The sequence below is a fragment of the Bombina bombina genome, chromosome 5 (assembly GCF_027579735.1).
Source record: "Bombina bombina isolate aBomBom1 chromosome 5, aBomBom1.pri, whole genome shotgun sequence".
Lineage (NCBI taxonomy): Eukaryota > Metazoa > Chordata > Amphibia > Anura > Bombinatoridae > Bombina > Bombina bombina.
This window is the reverse complement of record NC_069503.1, coordinates 856640062-856667443: the sequence shown is the minus strand read 5'-3', so window position 1 is coordinate 856667443 and position 27382 is coordinate 856640062.

Here is a 27382-nt window from a genome sequence, read left to right as displayed (position 1 = left end):
AGCGTGCAGCTGCCAAGATGCCACTTGCCACCAGTTTGGCCATATTTCAGAGCTGCAACATCACTGGAGTGCCCAAAAGCACAAGGTGTGCAATACTCAGAGACATGGCCAAGGTAAGAAAGGCTGAAAGACGACCACCACTGAACAAGACACACAAGCTGAAACATCAAGACTGGGCCAAGAAATATCTCAAGACTGATTTTTCTAAGGTTTTATGGACTGATGAAATGAGAGTGAGTCTTGATGGGCCAGATGGATGGGCCCGTGGCTGGATTGGTAAAGGGCAGAGAGCTCCAGTCCGACTCAGACGCCAGCAAGGTGGAGGTGGAGTACTGGTTTGGGCTGGTATCATCAAAGATGAGCTTGTGGGGCCTTTTTGGGTTGAGGATGGAGTCAAGCTCAACTCCCAGTCCTACTGCCAGTTTCTGGAAGACACCTTCTTCAAGCAGTGGTACAGGAAGAAGTCTGCATCCTTCAAGAAAAACATGATTTTCATGCAGGACAATGCTCCATCACACGCGTCCAAGTACTCCACAGCGTGGCTGGCAAGAAAGGGTATAAAAAAAGAAAATATAATGACATGGCCTCCTTGTTCACCTGATCTGAACCCCATTGAGAACCTGTGGTCCATCATCAAATGTGAGATTTACAAGGAGGGAAAACAGTACACCTCTCTGAACAGTGTCTGGGAGTCTGTGGTTGCTGCTGCACGCAATGTTGATGGTGAACAGATCAAAACACTGACAGAATCCATGGATGGCAGGCTTTTGAGTGTCCTTGCAAAGAAAGGTGGCAATATTGGTCACTGATTTGTTTTTGTTTTGTTTTTGAATGTCAGAAATGTATATTTGTGAATGTTGAGATGTTGTATTGGTTTCACTGGTAAAAATAAATAATTGAAATGGGTATATATTTGTTTTTTTGTAAGTTGCCTAATAATTATGTACAGTAATAGTCACCTGCACACACAGATATCCCCCTAAAATAGCTATAACTAAAAACAAACTAAAAACTACTTTCAAAACTATTCAGCTTTGATATTAATTAGTTTTTTGAGTTCATTGAGAACATGGTTGTTGTTCAATAATAAAATTAATCCTCAAAAATACAATTTGCCTAATAATTCTGCACTCCCTGTATATATATATATATATATATATATATATATATATATATATATATATAAACAAGTTAAAGTCCAGCACCAATTCTATCCTCGGTAAGGGTGCAAGCAGCCGCTGTCTCACCTTGACAGGTATTAATATGCAAAATAGAAATGGCTGCAGCACTCCAAGTTGAATTTATAACATTTTTATTACAAACAGTGAAATACAGGCGACGTTTCGGGCTTCTGCCCTTTCTCAAGCCAACCGATTAGTACATAATCCAACTCCACCTTTTATAGGCAGTCCATGTGACAAAACACAGGTGTAAATAATTACAATTGTAATGATACATATTCTTTCAACAAAATAAAAATAATCAATAAACAGTGATTTTGTGTCATAATCATAACTATGCATTTCTTATACAAAAAACCTTGTGATTCTAAACATATTTGATTCTTTAGACACCTTCTTATTGTTAAATACTTAGTGTTAATATGAAAGAAAAAGATATATATAAAGTGACCTTAACGGTTCATTATCTTATCTGTGAATTATGTGAAATATTTTCTTGTTAGTGATTTTCATTACCATTTATTAATGCTATTTAAAAAAACCTTTATTTTATTAAAAACAGTAATCAAACTAACAACTGAATTCTAATCTTGCAAGATATGTTGTTTCTCTGATGGATGTTAACAGGGGAATGCACACACTCCAATATTATTTACTATATGGAAACCATAACAACAGCGTTCTACAGAAAAAACTTATATTCTTTCCAAACAACCTCTTTTTATATTATGTTATTCAGCACATTTCTTTTTCAAGTTGTTCTTTTTTCTTTATGTGAATCTTGATCTTTTCACCCGACGTCCTCTCAGTGGCCGACTTGCGTTGCCTCTGGTATTTTCGGCCGCCCCTCCGCCTCCGTCTTGGCCCGGGACCTGTAGGGAAAAAGAAGAAGGAGAGGGAGACTGGAACTGGGAGATAGTCCCCACTGAGTTGTTTCGTGATGAATCGCTAGCCTCAGATCGTGTTTAGCGTTCTCTTCCTCGACGACTCTGGCGTCTGACGTCACCTCTGGGCATTCGCGTCTCGCGGGACTCCCATCTGTACACGTGACCATACAGGTAATCGTCCGCATCTCTAGAGAACTTGATTCTTTTCTTTTCTTCATTGCTTTTTCGAAATTCATCCAATTTTGTATCCAAGTCAGCTTTTAAAGTATTGAAATCAGTGATGGACAATTTTTCTTGTAAACTGACCTCTAATTCTTGTATCTTCTGTTGGTTCGTTTGTATCTCTTTTTGTATACGTTGTATCGTCAGGATCATAAGATCAAAGGAACACTTGTTAAGGATCTTTTCAAAGGTTGAACAGTATTCTTTGTCTTCCATAAAAAGTGTCGGTCTTAATGACACTCTCAGGCCTCTCGGGATTCGGCGCAACTTGTAATATTCAGCAAGAGTAGAGGAATGTAATTCCCAATTCCCAAGATACAGACTTATGTTCTAAACAGTGGGAACGTGAAAAAAAGAAAGAGGTGAATTGGGAATTACATTCCTCTACTCTTGCTGAATATTACAAGTTGCGCCGAATCCCGAGAGGCCTGAGAGTGTCATTAAGACCGACACTTTTTATGGAAGACAAAGAATACTGTTCAACCTTTGAAAAGATCCTTAACAAGTGTTCCTTTGATCTTATGATCCTGACGATACAACGTATACAAAAAGAGATACAAACGAACCAACAGAAGATACAAGCATTAGAGGTCAGTTTACAAGAAAAATTGTCCATCACTGATTTCAATACTTTAAAAGCTGACTTGGATACAAAATTGGATGAATTTCGAAAAAGCAATGAAGAAAAGAAAAGAATCAAGTTCTCTAGAGATGCGGACGATTACCTGTATGGTCACGTGTACAGATGGGAGTCCCGCGAGACGCGAATGCCCAGAGGTGACGTCAGACGCCAGAGTCGTCGAGGAAGAGAACGCCAAACACGATCTGAGGCTAGCGATTCATCACGAAACAACTCAGTGGGGACTATCTCCCAGTTCCAGTCTCCCTCTCCTTCTTCTTTTTCCCTACAGGTACCGGGCCAAGACGGAGGCGGAGGGGCGGCTGAAAATACCAGAGGCAACGCAAATCGGCCACCGAGAGGACGTCGGGTGAAACGATCAAGATTCACATAAAGAAAAAAGAACAACTTGAAAAAGAAATGTGCTGAATAACATAATATAAAAAGAGGTTGTTTGGAAAGAATATAAGTTTTTTCTGTAGAACGCTGTTGTTATGGTTTCCATATAGTAAATAATATTGGAGTGTGTGCATTCCCCTGTTAACATCCATCAGAGAAACAACATATCTTGCAAGATTAGAATTCAGTTGTTAGTTTGATTACTGTTTTTAATAAAATAAAGGTTTTTTTAAATAGCATTAATAAATGGTAATGAAAATCACTAACAAGAAAATATTTCACATAATTCACAGATAAGATAATGAACCGTTAAGGTCACTTTATATATATCTTTTTCTTTCATATTAACACTAAGTATTTAACAATAAGAAGGTGTCTAAAGAATCACATATGTTTAGAATCACAAGGTTTTTTGTATAAGAAATGCATAGTTATGATTATGACACAAAATCACTGTTTATTGATTATTTTTATTTTGTTGAAAGAATATGTATCATTACAATTGTAATTATTTACACCTGTGTTTTGTCACATGGACTGCCTATAAAAGGTGGAGTTGGATTATGTACTAATCACTTGGCTTGAGAAAGGGCAGAAGACCGAAACGTCGCCTGTATTTCACTGCTTGTAATAAAAATGTTATAAATTCAACTTGGAGTGCTGCAGCCATTTCTATTTTGCATATATATATATATATATATATATATATATATATATATATATATATATATATATATGTGTGTTACAGCCCTTTTTTTTCTAACACCTGAAACCTCATATCTCTTTGAGCCCTTATAACTTTTTAATGCAATTTTTTTTTTAAAGAATTTTTATTAGATGGTGTTATAAGTGTAACTATACTTTTAAATTTACTTTTGATGTATTTTGTGCAATTTTCTACTGAAGTGTAACAGTTAACCAGAGCTCTAAAGTTGCTCTATCCCAACACGCATTAAATTAAATTGCGCTCAAGTAAATTTGTTTACTTTTAATTTGTAATACACATACTATGTTCGCCATCCACAAAGAGCCACAATAAACTCTTTATCATTTGCGTGCAACTGTTAGTGCGCCACTTGTAATATAGCCCTCTGGGTGTGTGCATTGAAGTAATGGTACAGTGTCCTTGTTGAAAAAAGCCTGCATGCCAGGCAAAATGCGTCGGTTGGATTCAAGTGTTTGTCCACAAAGGCTCAGGTCTATAACGAGCCATTACTCTGCGCAGAGTGTACTTTGATAGCCGATACCCTGAAGGGGCCGATTTGCTTTAATCCAGTCTGAAGCACTCCTATTGGCCAAACAGGTCACATGTGACACAGAAGTCAGTGACACCAATAGATACCATCAAACTTTTGCCCGCGGACTACAAGGGACGCAGCGGCATCTGAAAAGAACTGACATCCAAGGTGAGATACAATAGCACTTAATAAAGTGTCGTATGACCAGTTCAACAACGTAAGAGCCTGTTTTTTCTTCACCCACAAGGAATGGGAGACCTGTATAATAATCACTAATTTGGCCAGGTCTGTATTGAAGGAAGGTTTGGTGCCCTCTGTAACGCAAGGCATTTACTTAACAGAATTAGGATCCATTTTATGCTAAGACAGTGACTATTTCTCCCTTACACATGGTGTGAATTTTGGACATTTTACTGTGATTCAAAGCATTCCAATTAAACAGTAAGAGTGCCTATACAGTGACTTTTTATTTTCCCTGCACATGGTGTCAAATTTGTGCATTTGTTCATTATTTATTCACTGATATTTATATTAATTCTGTGACATTTTATCAATTTTAGGATTAGAAATCGTATATTTAATATATACTTTCTAAATATTGTGTGACCAGTCACTTAGCATTTATGCTCATGCTATTTATGAAGTTATATGCATACTGATTATATTTATTGCCATATCAAGTTTCATGTGTTTATTAAATAATATTTATTAGTGAAATATTTTCTGCCCTTTTCTTATTGATTAATACTTCTAGCTCTGGTAGCGCTGCTCCTGATATCTTTAAGTGTCCTTGTTGGGTTTTGTACTTTTCTTTCCCAGAAAGTTAACAGTAACATATTTATATCCAAATAACAGCACCACAAAGATAATCCCAGCCAATGAAATCATGAATTTTAGTCATCATTTGGTTTTACACTATCCCGCAGATGTTTTTCTGATTGTTTGTTTTTTTGTGGTGCAGCCCTTGAAGCTTAATGACTTTTTATGTCCTCAAGAAGGTCAGCAGGCCTCACAGGCAGTAGAGTTTTGTCCACTCTGGGTTGATTGATATCAACTCTTGGAACTTGGTTTAACCAAGAGATGGGCTCAGTTTTTATTAGTTACGTAATGTACCTGCTGTCATGAGATGCAGGACATATGCAGGACACAGCAATGATGGTACAACTCTATTTTATTGCAGAGCATAACAATACACATCTAGTCAGGTTGATTGTACTAAACTAACTGCGACACAGACACCGGACCTAAGCCCCGCCCACATACTAGTGACATCACATCCTGCTCTCATCACATCTTCCCCTTTTTCAAAGGCAAAGCATACATTTGCATATAATAAATAACAAGGTACACCAACAGGGTATACAACAACATTTTTGTTTTTGAACATTATAAAAACAGATAGATTAGAAAACATGAACAAATAAATTACATCCTGACTTGGACATCGGGGTAGACTACCCTAGTCCACAGTGACCATGGGATTATTCTGCCCATACTTCCGGTCACTGTTCTAACTAAAGTCAGTCCCTGTATCGGGCCGGAAGTTTCACCACTCTTCCGCTTGATGTAACTTTGCATGAACTGTCCTCTGATACAGAAGATGGTGAACAAGAGTCTGCTGGAGGCAAAGATATATCCCCGCTGTGATCTTGCTGAGGGGAAGGCACCTCTCTTAGAACAGGGGATCCCACCGGCGGTGGTACTGAGGTATCCGGTTCCAGACTCTCAGGTACAGGCTGAAGATGTCTTTGGTTATGGCGTGTAACCGTCCCTCCCTCTGTAAGGACTGTGTAAGACCTTGGTTCTGGAGAGCGGCCCACAACCGTAGCAGGTGTCTTCCATTTCTTCTCATCATCCAGTTTAATTCTGACACTTTGGCCCGCTTTCAGTTCCTGTAAGGGCCTGACAGAATGTCTCCTGTCGTAGAAGAAACGATAACCCTTTTTGGCCTCTTCATCCCTCCTAAGGACTACGTCCCGAGGAACAGGGCCAGGCGGCTTGAAGACACCCACTGAGGGTAAAGTGGTGCGAATCTGGCGTCCTAGCATCAGCTGTGCCGGGCTAAACCCGGTGGCTTGAATGGGCGTCGCCCTGTATGACAAGAGGGCTAGGTACAGCTCAGATTGCTTTAGAATGAATAATGTGGACTTGACGTGGAATGTACAAAATCATATTCCCTGCTGAAAGCACTGAACTCTGTAGAAGCGAACTGCATACCATTATCACTCACCAGCTCCATTGGAATGCCCCAGCGGGCGAACAAGCTCTTCAGGCGAATGATAACGGCCTGACTTGTGATATCATTCAGGGGTGCAATTTCCAAATACCTGGAATAGTAGTCGATCACAACAAGAAACTTTTTCCTGTGCAGTTCACACAAATCAGCAGCTATTTTCTGCCACGGCCCCGCAGGCAGCGGAGTAGACATTAAGGGCTCCCTTCTCTGAGTAGGCCGGCGTTCCCGGCAAAAGGCACATTTAGACACGTGATTTTCAATGTCGGAGCTGATCCCAGGCCACCACACAGCTGTAGCTGCCCTTTCTCTGCACTTTGTAATGCCTAAGTGGCCATCGTGAATCCTGTTTAACATCTCCTTCCTCATGCTGACAGGAATTACAATGCGGTCTTGGAACAGCACCAACTCCTCCAGCTCCGTGAGCTGCGACCTCTAAAGACATCCAGGCTGCCCGGCTCTCTTTTATGTACCTTATAACTTCTTGCAGATATGTGTCCAAATATGTCTCTTTCTTTATCTCTTCCAGTTTCCTTGAAGAAATGGACTTAGAGGCCAGAACTGAATCAACATACACTTTCACATCCGATTCCATGGAGGATTCTTCAGCAGCAGCCAGCGGGAGCCTGGATAGTGTATCCGCCACAACCAGTTGTTTCCCCGGCACATGCACTGCCTGAACATTGAACCTGAGCAGTCTCATTAAAAGTCTCTGGCATCTCAAGGGTGTTTTGTCAATGTCATAAGAATTGATTAGAGGGACTAGCGGTTTGTGGTCAGTTTCCAGACTAAATTTCTCCAAACCCACTAGATAACGCTGAAAGCGCTCACAGGCCCAAACTGCAGCCAGGCACTCTTTCTCAATTTGAGCGTATGTTGACTCCGCAGCCGTCAGTGTGCGGGAATAGTAGGCGATGGGCTTTAGTTTGTTGTCATTCAGCTGCAGGAGTGCAGCCCCCAACCCATAACTGCTTGCATCAGCACTAACCACAGTCTTTTTTGAAGGGTCGTAGAACCCCAGCACTGGGGCAGACCCCAGCAGTGACTTGGCATGCAGGAACGCTTTTTCCTGTGAGGGTCCCCAGACCCAGGCAACATCTTTCTTAAGCAACTCTGTGATAGGGTGTAAAACTGTAGATAAATCTGGAAGAAACTTGCCCACGTAATTTACAAGGCCCAATATCTGTCTCAGCTCATGTACATCAGAAGGGCTTTTCATCTGTTCAATAACCCGAATTTTCTCGGGGTCCGGCTTGATGCCATCCCCGTTGATGATATGCCCAAAGTAGCATAATTCAGTTTTCCTAAAATGACATTTTTCTTTATTCAGCTTCAGCCCAGACTCTTTGATAGCCTGCAGCACACAACTCAAACGCTGATCATGCTCCTCCACTGTAGACCCATACACTAGAATGTCGTCCATGACGACCGCTGTGCCCACGTGGCTACTCAGGAGAGAACTCATTTCCCTTTGAAAGATTTCAGGAGCGGAGGATATCCCAAAGGGAAGTCTGCAGAAGCAGAACCGACCTACCGGTGTGATAAAGGTAGTAAGTTTGCGGCACTTTGGATCCAGGGGGATCTGCCAAAAGCCGCTAGAAGCATCTAATGTGGAAAAGAACTTTGCCCCAGCCAACTTCGGGGCTATATCTTCCAATGTCGGCAGCACAAATCTCTCCCTCTTCACTGCCTCATTCAACCTTTTCAGGTCCACACAGATGCGCACATTTCCGTTTTTCTTTGCAACCGGAACAATGGGGGCACACCAATCAGTTGCTTCAACAACCTCTTCAATAACCCCCATAGACTTCATGCGCATGAGCTCTTTCTCCACTTGAGGCATGAGCGGGAACGGAATTCTACGAGGAGTAGAAATACTGTATGGGACTGCGTCATTTTTAAGTGCTATACGGACAGGTTTGCAGTTCAGTAGGCCCAACTCGCCAAACATATCTTCAGAGATCTCATTCACTCTGGCCACGAGGCCCAAGTCACAGGCTGCTTTTCTGCTCAATAAACTGTTAACACACTGACCTCGGATCACATGCACCCACATGGTGAACTTCCTCTGTTTGTACTCACAGCTGGCAAGAAATTTCCCCACACAATCAATGCGGCCACCAGGACTATGGACATTTGTAGTAACCCTCGCCAGCTGGGGCTGTCGAGGCAGTTTCATAAATTCAGCAAAAGACATTACAGTGATATCTGCTCCTGTGTCAATCTTAAAATCAACTTTGGCTCCCATTACAGTAAAAGTAACTTTCCAATCTTCCTCTGAGCTTGTCCGTTCCACAACAGACCCCACAAAAGACACTTCCTGACCCTCCTGGTCACTGTCCACCTGCATCTCCTTAATGTATTCAGTTTTACACACCACTTCAAAATGGCCTATTCTGTTACATTTTCTGCATCTTTTATCTCTGGCCGGGCATATAGCACTCTGATCATGAGCCCGGTAGCACCGTGTGCATCGGCCATGTTGCGCCCATCCACTTCTAGGCCTTTCCAGTACTTTAGATCTACCGCTCACACTGTGCCTTTCACTAGTAATTTTTCTAGACTGTTGCACTTCATCCACAATACTCTCAGACCTCAGATCAGCACTTTGCTCTTTCACCAGTTCACTCTGGCGGGCCATCCTAATAGCCCCGTCTAACGTTAAATCAGGCTCTAACTGCAGCTTCAGGGAGACTTCAGCATCTGCAATTCCAATAACTATTCTGTCTCTGATTTGCTCTTCTTTAGCAACACCAAACTCACAGAATTCAGCTAATTCATACAGGCTGCGCACAAATGACTCCACAGATTCTCCCACACGCTGATTACGTTTGTGAAAACAAGCTCTCTCATGAATCACATTTCTTTTGGGCACAAAGTGGGCACTGAGTTTATCCATAACTATATCAAAGTTAACTTCTTCCCCTTCTTGGAAAGTAAAAGCATTGAACACTGGCTCTACATCTTTCCCCATGGAGTATAAAAGAGAATTAACTTGTACTTCACCACTCTCCTTGTTCAGCTTGGATGCAATCCTGAAGCGCTGAAACCGCTGACGCCATGTGGGCCAAGCTGCAGGCTGAGAAAAGTCAAAAGGCTCAGGTGGGGTAAACTTCGACATTGCAATCGATCAGGAACAGAAGCGCAGTCCAGAACTTCTGACACCATGTCATGAGATGCAGGACATATGCAGGACACATCAATGATGGTACAACTCTATTTTATTGCAGAGCATAACAATACACATCTAGTCAGGTTGATTGTACTAAACTAACTGCGACACAGACACCGGACCTAAGCCCCGCCCACATACTAGTGATATCACATCCTGCTCTCATCACACCTGCGTATACTTTTTTTTTTATCAAAAGCTGCTCATGTTTGTTCCCATACACTATGTTTAGCACTTTTAAAATCCCATTGCCTGTGAAGCACAGGAGAAACGTAATGCTGTGTTAATGACTAGTCTGCCATAATGTGGGTAACGGATTTAATCCTGCATTGTAATAACACCCCATTCTTTGCAGAAAGAGAGAGAGAGAGAGAGAGAGAGAGAGAGAGGGAGGAAAAGAAAGAGAGAAAAAAAGAGAGAAAGAGAGAGAGAGAGAGTCTTTACTTACATAACAACAGCACACACTCATACAATGCATGTCTTAAATATAATAATATATTTAAATTACCCATCCTTTAGATTATGTGCCTGCCTCTAACCTACTAAAGAGGGAGGAGCAATTTGAGATTTATAAGTCAAAAGTACTTCAAGTGAAAGATACAGAGACAATCATGAAGTACATAGATTTGTTTCTTGTTCCAATAAAGCAACTCTTGTTACTAATGCTTGAAACTTTAAACCTAAGGCTCATAGTACATTTGTTCCTGTACATTAATACTCATCATAACAGTAGGCCATTAATCAGAGTTAGAGAGGTAAGAAAAGAACCTCTGGCAGATCTGTCAGGTAGCAGCCCAGTACCTTTGAATAATGTGCGCTGAGCTATTCTGCTAACAAGTTCATCCAACTGAAAGTGCCGGACACCAGAATGTATATGCAGGCCAATATGATTGCCAACCCAAATGATCATGAAAATACATTAACTCCTCTAAAAAATGTTAATATTAAAAAAAATCAATGTTGTTGAAATTGAAAAATCCTCAAAAAAAAAAAAAAAAAAAAACCATGCTGCAAATTTAGTTTTGATGGATTGGAATATTAATCTTGAATCTTCCCCTTCCAAATTAGAATAGAAGTTATTGCCCTACAAAATATATTGAAAAGCTCATTTATTATCATAAAAAGCTAGGAAAAGTCAGGTATGGCATTTTGTACTGTAATTCCAAATGACTGTGTGCCACGGTTGAATAAATGATTTCAGTTAATTAACAAGCATTTCTAATGTTATATGCCATGTAATCATTTATGTCATTTTGATGTCATCCATAATGTAATCATGGATGTTAACCATCAACAAAACTTTGGAGTGGGGTGTTCATATTGTTCTATATTCGCTAGACAAGATAAGCACATGACATAAGCATATGCAAATACTAACCAAAAAATAAAAATATTTTATATTTGTTTTAAATTTTTTAACAAGTTAAACTTTAAAGGGACATGAAAACCAATATTTTCATTATTTAGATAAAGCATACATTTGTAAACATTTTTCTAATTTACTTCTAATATAAATTTTGCTTTAGTCTCTTGGTATCCTTTCTTGAATGAGCAGCAATCCACTACTGGGAACTAGTTTTGAACACATTCGTAAGCCAATCTCAAGAAGCATACCTGTGCAGGCACCAATCAGCAACTAGCTCCCAGCTCATGAGCCTTAATAGATAAGAGAATGAAGTAAATTAGATAAAATAAGTAAATTGGAAAGCTGTTTAATTCATGAAAGAAACATTTTGGGTTTCATGTTTCTTTAAGGGGCATGAAAATCTTTGTTCTAGGGAGAAACATGCAGCTTTGGGGTTATCTTTAAAATGAAAAAGTTTATGAGTAGCTACAATATTTTTGCTACTGTTATATACATAATTTTTTGTTTTAGAAATTGCTTTCAGAACAGTCTTTTTTTACTGTATTTTTGTTATCATCCTTTAAGTTGTAAGCACGTTTCACTTTATTGATTGCAACATCAAAATGTTCATAATGGTAATGAATGAAGAGGAAACAACTTTCAATTTTTTAGGGTAAAAATCATTGCTTTTTCTAAGGCTTGTTAAACGTACTTGCCATTCATGTACTCTCTCTACAGGCATTATACAGCTAAATTCAAGAGATGCTTGATGTTGCTATGGGAATTATTGTGCATTTTTAAACAGTCTATTACAATCAAAAGGGAACTAGAAAATGTTTTCTTACTAAATTTACACACTGTAAATTTGATTGGTAATTGCAGGATTAAATTAAGCTGCAGTTGCCTCAGATGGCTGTTTTATAAGCTGATGTTTTTTGTTAGAAAAGGTCACCCACCGACTGTCCTTACTCATGTGATTAATGGGTAGTCGTGATTTTTAGATTCAATATTGTATTTCTTTACACCAGTTTTAATAAATAGCTGCTTCTTACTTTTTGTATTTTTGTTTTACGTGCATTTAAAATATTTACAAAACAATGAGACAAGCAATAAGACAAATTTAAATGCTAAAATGTTTTACCTAGAAGAGAATTGCATTCCATAAATAATGTACCTAAGCATAGAAACATTATTGCAGAAGCATCTAGAAATTACCACCAAATCTTTAGATGAGGACATAGAAAGCAATTTATTTTCATGCTGTTTTGGGACATAAAATTGGAAGCCCTACACTGCTGTCAATGAGTCAATAAATAAAAGGAAATTTCTGTGATGCATCGCCAAGATAATCTCATGGAAATTGTACACACACAATCAATCTTCAGCTTCAGGGAGAAACCAGTGAAGACTATGAAGTAGTTTTTAAGAGGTCAGCTGTCACATTGTTCCTCAGAGAGAGGGTTGCTTTTATTATTAAAAGGGATAACGGTACATTCAAGACCTATATCTACTGGGGCAAGTGTTAAGTAACTACAAACATATGAGGGTGATAATTAATGCTTTGATGAGATATATAGTCCAGCCCAGAGAAAAGTGCTATAAGGTTGATTGACACCCCCTGCTAGTGACAGATTGGCCGCAAATCTGCAGGAGGCGGCATTGCACAAGCAGTTCACAAGAACTTCTGGTGCAATGATAAATGCTGACAGCGTACATCGTATCATGTCCGCTTGCACATTAATACATTTACCCCTATTTCTTTTCTAAGACTCTGCAGACTTCCTCCTTATTTGAGTTCTTTTGTCAGTCATGCCTTTTAGCCAATCAGTGCTGATTCCTAGGTAACTGTACATGAGTGAACACAATGTTATCTATATGGCACACATGAACTAGCATTGTCTAGCTGTAAAAACTCTCAAAATGCACTGAGATAAGAGGCAGCCTTAACAATTAGCATGTCCTATCTGAATCATGAAAGTTTAATTTTGAGTAGACTGTCACTTTAATGTAATAAAATGTCTGGTACTGGGTGCATTTATCAACATGTAATTCTATGGGAGAACAAAAATGTAATTGTAATATGCCTGAACCGGTTTATCTAAGATATGAAATTCTAACATAATTTAAAAAAAAAAAAAAAAATGCCAATTTTATTTGTTTTTAATTAATGCTTTTGGCTGTAGATGTTATTTGCTGCATTCTAGAATGCTTAAATGAAAGAGCTTTTTTAATTATAGTTCTTAATACTATATTTAGTTTTGTCACGTCTTTCAAAACGCCTTTGTTTTGTCTGTTTATTTGCATTTTTAAGGCATTTAGAAGATGGCCGCAGAACAGTCTGCTGCTCTTGGCACAAATAAAACAGAACGTGACAAGCATGTCCAGTTTATTCCCTAGCAGATTTTATGCTTGTAAATAAGTTACAGCTTTATTGTAAAGTGTTCATTGGCAGCAAGACCAAGCTACTTTGTAGGCAAAGCAAAAATAATATGTTAGTAGGTAAGCCAAAAGGTTTCTGCAGAGGTTAGATTTGGGAAAAGCTTAGACATTTGGGAGAAAATATTTCCAGAACTTAATAAATTATGATTATGTAGTCAGCATAAATTTAAAGAAATTGGACTAAATATGTATATATTTACTATATTATAAACATTAGAAGCACAACCTGGTTAAAATATCTGTAGTTTATGCTTTGCACTGAGACGCACTGCAGTGTGAATGAATGTTGCATACCTATCCTTTATTTTGTTTACTATGTCCAACTTTTCCCCCTCATCTTTACTTTCTTTATTTGCTTTGTGCATTTGCCATTCTTTCAGCTGATCCAGCAAACTGAAAGTTCTACAGTGAGGCAAATCTCTAATATTCCATTCAACCAGTTGAGCAAAATCATATGAACACATCATTTGAACCCTGGTAATTGTAATTTTCACCACTCCCTATTACATGTAGGATCCATTAATATTACAGACTTATACTGCCTGTCATAACCACATGAAGTTATATGTAATTAAATGAAATAGCTACTTTTCCTGTTGCAATAGACCATAGACTAGATGTATAGTACTATACATCCTCATATAAAAAGGATATTCTATTTTGGACTGCTAATCTTAAACAGCTTCCTGTGTCCATTTATTTGCTACATCAGTCCTCATATTAGGCTGCAGGTCTTGCAGCCCCTTCATTAGCTACCTTAATGATTGGATCTCCAGGCTTTCAAGCCCCTACCAGCCAAATACCATATAAGATCCTCAAATCAAACCACTGGCCTTGCAGCTCTTCTGTCTTTTTTATTTCTAGTTGCTAATTTACCTCAAAAGTGCATTGGTATGTACTGTACTTTTTTAATCATCCATACAAAAAACAACAACTTAAATAAAATACGAAATGTGCCTTAAGGGTAAAACTTTCTAGCTCTTACCTGCTATGTGGAAAAACACTCAACCCAATAACCCAATAAACACACGGACACCAGTTATGGGAGAAAAAAAAACCTTCCCCGTCCGGGGAGAGGGGTCGCATTTATTAAACAAATAACTTAATAATTAAATAACCTAATAACAAATAACTTAACGTTGGCCGGCAAGAAAAAGGCACCCCTGTCCTACAACTCCAAAGCAAGGGGTGCGAACGCCCTAAAGGAATGAGGGATGTCCCCCATTCCGACAGCCTAGGGTTTTTTTTAGGAGGGATTGTGCAAGGAGCCGCCGAGCGTCGGCCTTTGCGGCTGGCGTTAAATGTGCTCGCCTGTCCCCCCACTCTTTTCACCCCCCAGGCTGTCCCTATTGGATGTTTGTTGCACCCCTTCTGCCGCCGCAACAGGAACATGATGCCATGATCCTAACCAAATAGAGTTGAGGGACCCCCGAACTCCTAAGACAACGGTTCCTCAGCCAAAAGACTGTTAGTTCCGAAGGGGGGTCCCTAGAACAAAAGCTAAGGCACTTTGGGCTTACCAAGGTCCGAGTGACTATTCAGCCCCCAGCCAAAGTGATACTATTGCCAGTATCGCCCGCTCACCGTCAACTGGAACACACCAAACATAACTGGAACAGAGCATCTGTAGCTTGGGAGGGAAGGGAAGGAAGACAAGAAACAGGTTAGTGACCCTACTTCCTGCCTGCAGCCCTTAATATAGGCTCTGCAACATCTCCCTCTAGCTGTCAGACCAGTTAGCACACATAGGAACTAATACACCTAGCAACTAAGTCAAAAGTTAACCCTTAAGTTGCTGTGCTTAATCAGCTCTCCACTTTCCTAAGGGTAAAACTTTCTAGCTCTTACCTGCTATGTGGAAAAACACTCTTAACCCAATAACCCAATAAACACATGGACACCAGTTATGGGAGAAAAAAAACCTTCCCAGTCCGGGGAGAGGGGTTGCATTTATTAAACAAATAACTTAATAATTAAATAACCTAATAACAAATAACTTAATGTTTTCCGGCAAGAAAAAGGCACCCCTGTCCTACAACTCCAAAGCAAGGGGTGCAACCGCCCTAAAGGAATGGGGGACACCCCCCATTCCAACAGCCTAGGGTTTTTTTTAGGAGGGATCGTGCAGGGAGCCACCGAGCGTCGGCCCTTGCAGCTGACGTTGAATGTGCTCACCTGCCCCCCCCCTCTTTTCACCCCCCAGACAGTCCCTGCCGGATGTTTGTCGCACCCCTTCTGCCGCCACCCAAAGAGGACACGGAACTCTTGCCGCCACTACAAACAGAGGGAAGCCAGAGAACGTCTAATATTACCCAAAAACAGATCGTTACCAATGTCAGAAAGGTGCACTTGGTCCCTGCGGAAAAGCCCAGGGGTATCAATCCTAATGTTCTCGTGAGTGATGACCTTACCCCCTGCTGCTAACACTGCATTGCTTATGTCCCTATTGAGCTTCCTCTTCACCCTAAAACCTGCTTTTCGAGAGCTCATATGCCTCCAAACATTCCTGGAAATAATCTGCGACCACACAATCCTGACCTCAGGAAACTGGGTCGCCAACCACTTAATGTCCGCAATCATAAAACTCGCCAGATTGCCCATGGACATGGTCCCAATGTCATCCCAAGGTGCAAAACATTCACATGAGGGAGCCCCCACCGCCTTCTGGCCTCTGCCACTTGTGTCGGCAACTCCGACCACGTCATTCCTCACTTGCCAAGCCACCGAATGCCCATCCTTCTTGACGGCAACCCCAACTGTAAACCTTGTGCGCTTGCAGCTGCACGCAAGGCAGCCCAATGGACATACGAATGTCCCACAATCCACAATCTCTTGCACGGCAGCCCCTCACCTGAAATAATAAAGAAATAAAACAAACCTGGCTTCCCCCAAACCTAACCAACAACAACAAACAGAACTTATCTGAACACTTTAATGAACAACGTTGTGCTTCAGTGGCCTTATATACTTCTTAAATTTAGCTGAAGCCCACCGACCCAAGAATTTGATTTCCCTCTCCGAGGACCCCGCCATGGCCGCATCTGTGGCGGCCCCGATCCTAAGCGAATGCGGGGCTACCACAAAGGGATCCCATCCTAAACTCAAAACCACCCGAAACTGAAATCCTGATAAGAAGGAACCATTGCTGTGAACCAGAAACACCCCCTCCACGTTTGGTCTGATATCCATGTACCTTCTACAGCACTTAACAGGGCAAATTAATGGTTCCACCTGCGAGAGCAAATTGAGCCATCTCCCTTTTCCCATCTGATCTGTCTTGGAACGTGCCACAAATACCAGGATAACCTCCCCTTCAAATCTAACGTGATCCTTGAGCAGCGCTGACCCGATTGCAATTTTGGATGGAGCTACTAATTCACTGATACGCAATGCAGCGAAGTATGTAGAGAGAATGCAGCTGCAAAGAGGACGACTTCATACTCCGAGCTGCAAACAGTCGGGAGGACCCGCATCATGCTACTTAACCTATCTCTAGTGATTGGTTCCCTAATGTCTTTTTCAACCCCTGTCACCCTATGCGCCCCTTTTATGGCTGCCCTTGCTAGAAAAGATTTAGATACATCTGTGACTCCATATAACTTGGAAAAGAACGAAATGGCCGCTGCCCTGCTGCCGATGGCGCCAGGTGCCAGGCCTTTCTCATGTAAACATGAAACCCACTGCAAAAAACTGTGTACAACTGGAGCTTTCCAGGACAATCCCTGTATGGACAAAAATTCCTCCCATTCAGCCCAATACTTGCGGTACGAATGCCAGGTTCTCGCCGCCAGCGACCCTTGCAGTAACCTTAACGCAGTTCCCCAGAACCAGAGCTGCCAGAGATAAGCAGGACAAACGTTACCCTGCGCCTCAGCAGCAGGCGCTACCTCCCTAAACTTATCCCACTGACCCCTGGACAGAGTGTCCGCGATGATGTTGCAGACCCCGAGAACATGCCTCGCAGTGAACGAAATGTTATGTCGTAGACAGAGCAAGACTAATTGGCGCAATACATTAACCACTGGGGGTGAAGAAGCCGACAGCCGATTGATAGCGTGCACTACGCTCAGGTTATCGCACCAGAAATTAACCGCCCGGTTCTGTAACCGCCTGTACCATAGCTCAACAGCCACTAAAATGGGGAAGAGTTCCAGCAGTGTTAGGTTTTTTAACCACCCCGTGCCTCCCCATGTAGCCGGCCAAGCAGCAGCACACCACGATCCCTCAAAATAGGCACCTAACCCATGACCCCCAGCAGCGTCAGTGTACAAGTGCTGACCGGTTTGGGTAACCAGATCCTCACACCATTGAAATCGCGCAGGAACAAGAACAAAACTGCAAGGTCTTTCAGGATATCTAAAGAAATCCTCACCGGGGCCCTAGGTAACCTAAGTCCCCTGGTTGCCGCTTCCATTCTGCAATTAAAAATCCTACCCATCGGAATCACCCTGGACGCGAAATTTAAAATTGCATGCTCTATCTGAATCATGAAAGAAAAAAATTGGGTTCAGTGTCCCTTTAACTGCACTAGAAGTAATCTTTTTGCGTGCATCAGGTTACGCACGTATTAAAAGCTTAAAGTAAAAAGTTATTGCTTGTGTTCTAACCTGACACTAACTCATCTGAATTTTGAAAGTGAGGTACCCCTTTTATAAGGTTACCCTTGCATTTCTATTGGATGATTTTCAATTTCAAATTAAAATCAGTCAATAAAAAAAGCTTTAATTATTGGCTGATTTGAATTTGAAAATGGAAATAAGCCAATAGTAATACAAGGGTACCCCTATATAAAAAGGGTACCTCCCATTCAAAATTCAGTGTGCTGCTGATGAAGAGGATGTTGGGGATGAAGATAAGAAGATGGAGCATCACCGGGATGAAGATGGACCACCTCCACTCAGATTTATCTTTGGTGAGTACCATCTTCAGGGTTTATTGTTAAGTAAAGGGCTTTTATTTTATTTTTCTTTGGTAGCTAAATAGCTAAATGTAATGGTAGTTTTTTATTTTTAAGTAATGTAATGTTAGCTTCTTTTTTAATTAATGTTTTTTTAAAGTAATTTTAGTTTTTTTTAACTTTTTCAGGTGAGTTACTTTTTGCTTTTAAAAGTAGTTAGTTTTTTTTTAAAGGTAATGTAGTCTGTTCTGGGGTAACCTTGGGGTTGTTAGGTTAGGGGGTTTAGGTGTTAAGGGGTTACTTTGTGATATGGGTGTGGCAGTTTTGGTGGTAATAGTGTAGTGGGCTACTTTGCAATGGGGCTGTGGGAGTTTATGGGTTATAGTGTAGTGGGTTACTTTTCAATAAGCTATACGGTGGTTTAGTTATTAGAGGGCTTATGGCAATTCGAGTTAGAGCCCAAGTATGGGTGGTAGGGTTTTTCCCCACTTTTCTCTCTCCATTGAAATTAATTGTAGAGTATGTTAATGCAATATTCTAACTTCTGCTCTTTGCGAGCGTCAGGTTAGCAAGCAAGCAATATATATTTACTTTCAACTTGTTATATGCATGTTACCATGCAAGTGGGATTGGTAATTACGGCTCCACTCCTAATCTAGCCCTAAATTGTAATTAAAGTGCAGATTCATTGTTAACATCTAGGTAATAGTGAATTCTCTTTGTTACCAACTCCACATGTACAGTTGTTCTTCCAATCATATTCTGTAATGAGACGTGTGCTTTAATTTCTTTCAATAGGCCAATATGGCTTTGATTTGGACTTGGGGGCTGCAACATAACAGTGTGAAAAATATGTTTACTGGAGATAGGTAGTAGAGGTGGCCATAGGTAAGAATAATTATATTACAAATATTTATTCACCATTTAAAATGCAAAAAAAAAAAAAAAAACATTTAATATGTTTCATCTAAACTGTCTGGATCCATTGTATTTTAGTAACCAGGCCTCCTTTACTATCATTTTAACAACTCATGTGTGTCTATGTTTTTGGAGGCACCTTTGAGTTTGATCCTTTTTGATGGTAAATTTAATGTGCTGTTAAAATAAAGATATTGAATATAATGGGTGCGATCACATATGTTGCATATTTTTCAACGCAACTGTTGAAACCCATGTCGCCCGTAAGTTCACCTCGCACATCGGGTAAATCACATAACACATGCCGCCATACGATAAACTGGTGTAAGTTGGAAAAACTGGCGAGGTTCAGATATATACGCAACTACACATTTCTGGCATTGCCAGTAACACGCCAGTATATTGCACGCGTAAACTAAGTTAAATTGATACGTAAAAATCGGAAACGAAAGAAATAAATAAACCAACACATCAAAACGCCATTCAAAACCCCTAAACTGTCATCACCCCACAATGCAAAGTATCTAAATAAACTATTAACCCCTAAACCACCATCCCGCCACAATGCAAAGTATCTAAATAAGCTATAAGCCCTTAAACCGCCATCCCCCCACAACCCAAAGTATCTAAATAAACTATTAATCCTAAACCACCCCCCCCACAATGCAGAGTATTACACTTATAACTAAACCCCCCTAACTTAACCCCAATTAAATAAAATTAAAAATATACTACCTAAAAAAATTACAAAAAGTAAAAAAATATACATTAACCCAAAAAAAACTAACATTACAGAAAATACAAAAACTAACTTTAGAGAAAAAAACTATTCTTACAAAAAAATAACAAACTAAATTATCCAATGAAAAAAAATTCCTATTCTAATACCCCCTTAAAAAAAATAAGAAAATCATAAGTAAGAAAAAGCGCTAATCTACCCATTCTCCAAAAAAGGACATTTGGATGGGTATTGCCCTTAAAAGGGCATTCAGCTCTGTTTCTGCCCACTAAAAATAAAAAGAGCCCTAATCTACCAAAAACACGCCAAAAATAAAAACAAATCCTAACACTAACCCCAAAATTTGTATTCATCATTGATGAAGGGCGCCGATCCATCTTCATCCCGGCAGTAAAACATATTGGTTGATTTGAATTTGAAGAATAAAATCAACCATCAGGAATGCAAGTGTACCTCTATATAAAAGGGGTCCCTTGCATTCAATCTTGAGTGTGCGGCTATAGATCATGCCGCCTGGATGAAGATGAGGACCGACATCGCAGGTGACCTCGCCGCCTCCACTCCCGGGATAAAGATAGAAGATGGTCCTGCGATGGATAAAGATGTTTCGCTGCCAGGATGAAGATGGATTGCAAACATCATCAATGGTGAGTACCAATTTAGGGTTAGTTTTAAGATTTTTTTTTATTTTTTGGGTATTTTTTTTTTAAGATTAGGGCTTTTTTCTTTTTAATGGGCAGAAAAAGAGCTGAATACCCTTTAAGAGCAATGCCTTACCAAATGCCCTTTTTGGGGCAATGGGTAGATTAGGTTTTTTTTTTTACTTTTTGGGGGGTTGTAATGTTATGGGGTAATTTCTTTATTTTGTTGCAAAAAAGCTGCTAACTTAAGGGCAATGCCTTACAAAAGGCCCCTTTAAGGGCTATTGGGAGATTAGGGTTTTTTTTGTATTTTGGGGTGTTTTTATTTTTAACAGGGGTATTAGAATAGGAAAATTCTTTATTATTTTGAATAATTTCGTTTGATATTTTTTGTAAGGGTAGTTTTTTATTTCCTATAATGTTAGTTTTTTTTTTTCAGTAATGTTAGTTTTTTTATTTTCTGTAACATTAGGTTTTGTTTGTAATGTTGATTTTGTTATTTTTTGTATTTTTTTTTTTTAAGGTAGTTTGTATATTTTTATGTATTTTAATTGGGGTTAAGTTAGGGGGTGTTAGGTTAGGGGGTTTAGTTATTAGTTTAATACTTTGCATTGTGGGGGGGGGGCAGTTTAATTAGGTACATTGTGTTGTCTGGGGATGGCAGATTAGGAGTTAAAAGTTGAATTAGGTACTTTGTGTTGTGGGGGGATACAGTTTAGGGGTTAATAGTTTAATTAGGTACTTTGCGTGTTGGGGGGAATATGGTTTAGGGGATAATACATTTTATTAGTGATTGCGATGTGGGGGGATAGCGGTTTAGAGGTTGATGTTGCGCATGCGTTAGGTGTTTGTTAAGACTACCAGGGAGTTATGCTGCTTTTTTACTGTGCGCTAGGGTTGCTGTGCCTGCCTATGTGTGGCGAGATGAAAATGGAGTTAACTATATCCATTCTGCGCTGCCTTTGTGATACCGACTGCTGACGCCAATTCTATGTTAGTTTATGGGAGCAAAAAATGTGCACACCTTCAAAAATCAACGCGTGTAACTTGTCTGCTGTGCTGGGTATGTAATCGCTCGATTAGAAAAAACATTGGCGATGCTGGTTTTTGCGCACTTTGCAGAGTATGTGATTGAGGCCAATATGTTTAGGAAACTTTCTCCATAAAATAAGTTCACCTTCAGCTTTACTCCTAAATGTTTCTAATTATTGTTCTTTTATATGCCTGTATTTGGTGAATCAGGGATGTTCTCAAGTAATTTAAACAGTAAAAAATATACAGACTACAAATGTATTATTACGGTAGTAATTCATATATCTTTAAATCAAATACATATTGAAAAAGGATATTCATTTATCTATTAGTAATGAAAAAAGTTTTGTATTTTTTTTTTTTTTTTTTTTTTTTTTTTTTGGGGGGGGGGGAGGGGGGTGTTGAGTTTAAAGTTCTACACCAGTCCAAAGCATGAGAAAACCCAGATATCATGTTTCTACAGTGGCTTCTCTAGAATTGAAAGATTAAGGGTTTACGGCTAAATTTAGAGTTTGGCGGCCAAAGGGGTGCGTTAGCTACACGTGCTTCTTTTCCCCCGCACCTTTTAAATACCGCTGGTATTTAGAGTTCACAGAATGGCTGCGTTTTCAGTGCGTTAGGCTCCAAAAAGGGAGCATAGAGCATAATTTAACGCCACTGCAACTCTAAGTTCCAGCAGTGCTTACGGACTCGGCCAGCTTCAAAAACGTGATTGTGCATGATTCCCCCATAGAAAACAATGGGGCCATTTGAGCTGAAAAAAAACCTAACACCTGCAAAAAAGCAGCGTTCAGCTCCTAACGCAGCCCCATTGTTTTCTATGGGGAAACACTTCCTACGTCTGCACCTAACACTCTAACATGTACCCCGAGTCTAAACACCCCTAACCTTACACTTATTAACCCCTATTCTGCCGCTCCCGCTATCGCTGACACCTGCATATTATTATTAACCCCTAATCTGCCGCTCCGTAAACCGCCGCTACCTACATTATCCCTATGTATCCCTAATCTGCTGCCCCTAACACCGCCAACACCTATATTATATTTATTAACCCCTAATCTTCCCCCCACAATGTCGCCTCCACCTACCTAGAATAATTAACCCCTAATCTGCCGACCAAACCGCACCGCTACTATAATAAAGTTATTAACCCCTAATCCGCCTCACTCCTGCCTCAATAACCCTATAATAAATAGTATTAACCCATAATCTGCCCTCCCTAACATCGCTGACACCTAATTTCAAACATTAACCCCTAATCTGCTGACCGGAGCTCACTGCTATGCTAATAAATTTTTTAACCCCTAAAGTTAAGTCTAACCCTAACACCCCCCTAAGTTAAATATAATTTAAATCTAACAAAATAAATTAACTATTATTAAATAACTTATTCCTATTTAAAGCTAAATACCTGTAAAATAAACCCTAATATAGCTACAATATAAATTATAATTATATTGTAGCAATTTTAGGATTAATATTTATTTTGCAGGCAACTTTGTAATTATATTAACCTGGTACAATAGCTATTAAATAGTTAAGAACTATTTCATAGTTACCTAGTTAAAATAATAACACAATTACCTGGAAAATAAATCCTAACCTAAGTTACAATTAAACCTAACACTACACTATCAATAAATGTATTAAATAAAATACCTACAATTATCTACAATTAAACCTAACACTACACTATCAATAAATTAATTAAATACAATACCTACAAATAACTACAATTAAATAAACTAACTAAAGTACACAAAATAAAAAAGAACTAAGTTACAAAAAATAAAAAAAATGTTTACAAACATTAGAAAAATATTAAAATTTTAAACTAATTACACCTACTCTAAGCCCCCTAATAAAATAACAAAGACCCCCAAAATAAAAAAATGCCCTACCCTATTATAAATTAAAAAAGTTCAAAGCTCTTTTACCTTACCAGCCCTGAAAAGGGCCCTTTGCTGGGCATGCCCTAAAGAATTCAGCTCTTTTGCCTGTAAAAAAAACATACAATACCCCCCCCAACATTACAACCCACCACCCACATACCCCTAATCTAACCCAAACCCCCCTTAAATAAACCTAACACTAAGCCCCTGAAGATCTCCCTACCTTGTCTTCACCTCACCAGGTTCACCGATCGGTCTAGAAGATGGTCCGAAGTCTTGATCCAAGCAGCGGCTGAAGAACTCCATCATCGGGCTGAAGTCGGAAGTCCATCATCGGGATGAAGTCTTCTTTCAAGCCGCATCTTCAATCTTCTTTCTTCCGGAGCGGAGCGGAGCCATCTTCTTCCCAGCCGACGCAGATCCAACCTCTTCAAGCGATGCCTACTCGCCGAATGACGGTTCCTTTAAATGACATCATCCAAGATGGCGTCCCTCGAATTCCGATTGGCTGATAGGAGTCTATCAGCCAATCGAATTAAGGTAGGAAAATTCTGATTGGCTGATGGAATCAGCCAATCAGATTGAGCTCGCATTCTATTGGCTGATCGGAACAGCCAATAGAATGCAAGCTCAATCTGATTGGCTGATTGGATCAGCCAATCGGATTGAACTTGAATCTGATTGGCTGATTCCATCAGCCAATCAGAATATTCCTACCTTAATTCCGATTGGCTGATAGAATCCTATCAGCCAATCGAAATTCGTCATTTAAAGGAACCGTCATTCGGCGAGTAGGCGTCGCTTGAAGAGGTTGGATCCGCGTCGGCTGGGAAGAAGATGGCTCCGCTCCGGAAGAAAGAAGATTGAAGATGCGGCTTGATAGAAGACTTCATCCCGATGATGGACTTCCGACTTCAGCCCGATGAGGGCAGTAAAAACCAGCGTTAGGATCCTCTAACGCTGGTTTTCACGGCTACCGCCCAACTCTAAATCTAGGCCTTATTGTGTTAAAGTTAAGCTTTAGAACATGTATTTAAAAATATACATGACATATCTTTTATAATGTGCTTACATGTCATATTGACAACTGCCATGTGAAGCACTTAGTGTGACAGACAAATTAACAGTAGTAATGCTTGCAAAAATAATCTTTTACTAAGCAGAATACATAAGAAAAGCAGAAGTGTCAACTATGTTTTGCAAATGACAGACCAATACATGATAAAAACACTATGTTAACACAGTATTTGGTTACAAGGCAATCACAACAAATGCATGAATGACATTCAGTAGTAGGAGGCTGAGAGCATAATTTTTAGAAGAATGCTTAGAAAATGCTTTGACATAGTTTAAGATGTGTTGTATCCTAATACTAATGATTGTGAAATAGTAAAATGACATGGAATACCTCTATGCATAGTTAATATACAGATCTCAGTTAAAGAGACAGTCATCACCAGATTTTTTATTATTTAAAAAGATCAATAATCCCTTTATTACCCATTCCCCAGTTTTGCATAACCAACACAGTTATATTAATATATGTTTTATCTCTGTGATTACCTTGTATCTAAGTCTCTGCAGACTGCCGCCTTATTTGAGTTCGTTTGACAGACTTGCATTTTAGCCAATCAGTGCTGACTCCTAGGTAACTCCACGTGCATGAGCACAATGTTATCTATATGGCACACATGAACTAACGCCCTCTAGTTGTGAAAAAAAATTCAAAATGCATTCATATATGAGGTGGCCTTCAAAGGCTAAGATATTTGCATATGAGTCTTTTAGGTTTAGCTTTCAACTAAGAATACTAACGGCTAGATTTAGAGTTTGGCGGCCAAAGGGGTGCGTTAGCTACGCGTGCTTTTTCCCCCCCGCACATTTTAAATACTGCTGGTATTTAGCGTTAACAGAATGGTTGGGTTTTCAGTGCGTTAGGCTCCAAAAAGGGAGCGTAGAGCATAATTTAACGCCACTGCAACTCTAAATTCCAGCGGTGCTTACGGACGCGGCCAGATTAAAAAACGTGCTCGTGTACGATTCCCCCATAGAAAACAATGGGGCCATTTGAGCTGAAAAAAACCTAACACCTGCAAAAAAGCAGCGTTCAGCTCCTAACGCAGCCCCATTGTTTTCTATGGGGAAACACTTACTACGTCTGCACCTAACACTCTAACATGTACCCCAAGTCTAAACACCCCTAACCTTAGACTTATTAACCCCTATTCTGCTGCCCCTGCTATCGCTGACACCTGCATATTTTTTTAACCCCTAATCTGCCGCTGTGTAAACCGCCGCTACCTACATTATTCCTATGTACCCCTAATCTGCTGCCCCTAACACCGCCGACCCCTATATTATATTTATTAACCCCTAATCTGCCCCCCTCAACGTCGCCTCCACTTATTAACCCCTAATCTGCCGACCGGACCGCGCCGCTATTATAATAAAGTTATTAACCCCTAATCCGCCTCACTCCCGCCTCAATAACCCTATAATAAATAGTATTAACCCCTAATCTGCCCTCCCTAACATCGCCGACACCTAACTTCAAGCATTAACCCCTAATCTGCCGACCAGAGCTCACCGCTATTCTAATAAATTGTTTAACCCCTAAAGCTAATTCTAACCCTAACCCTAACACCCCCCTAACTTAAATATAATTTAAATCTAACAAAATACATTAACTATTATTAAATAAATTATTCCTATTTAAAGCTAAATACTTACCTGTAAAATAAACCCTAATATAGCTACAATATAAATTATAATTATATTGTAGCTATTTTAGGATTTATATTTATTTTACAGGTAACTTTGTAATTATTTTAACCAGGTACAATAGCTATTAAATAGTTAAGAACTATTTAATAGCTACCTAGTTAAAATAATTACAAAATTACCTGTAAAATAAATCCTAACCTAAGTTACAATTAAACCTAACACTACACTATCAATAAATTAATTAAATACAATACCTACAAATAACTATAATTAAATAAACTAACTAAAGTACAAAAAATAAAAAAGAACTAAGTTACAAAAAATAAAAAAATATTTACAAACATTAGAAAAATATTACAACAATTTTAAACTAATTACACCTACTCTAAGCCCCCTAATAAAATAACAAAGCCCCCCAAAATAAAAAAATGCCCTACCCTATTCTAAATTAAAAAAGTTCAAAGCTCTTTTACCTTACCAGCCTTTAAAAGGACCTTTTGTGGGGCATGCCCCAAAGAATTCAGCTCTTTTGCCTGTAAAAAAAAACATACAATACCCCCCCCCCAACATTACAACCCACCACCCACATACCCCTAATCTAACCCAAACCCCCCTTAAATAAACCTATCCAACCAGCCAATCAGATTGAGCTTGCATTCTATTGGCTGTTCCGATCAGCCAATAGAATGCGAGCTCAATCTGATTGGCTGATCGGATCAGCCAATCGGATTGAACTTGATTCTGATTGGCTGATTCCATCAGCCAATCAGAATTTTCCTACCTTAATTCCGATTGGCTGAT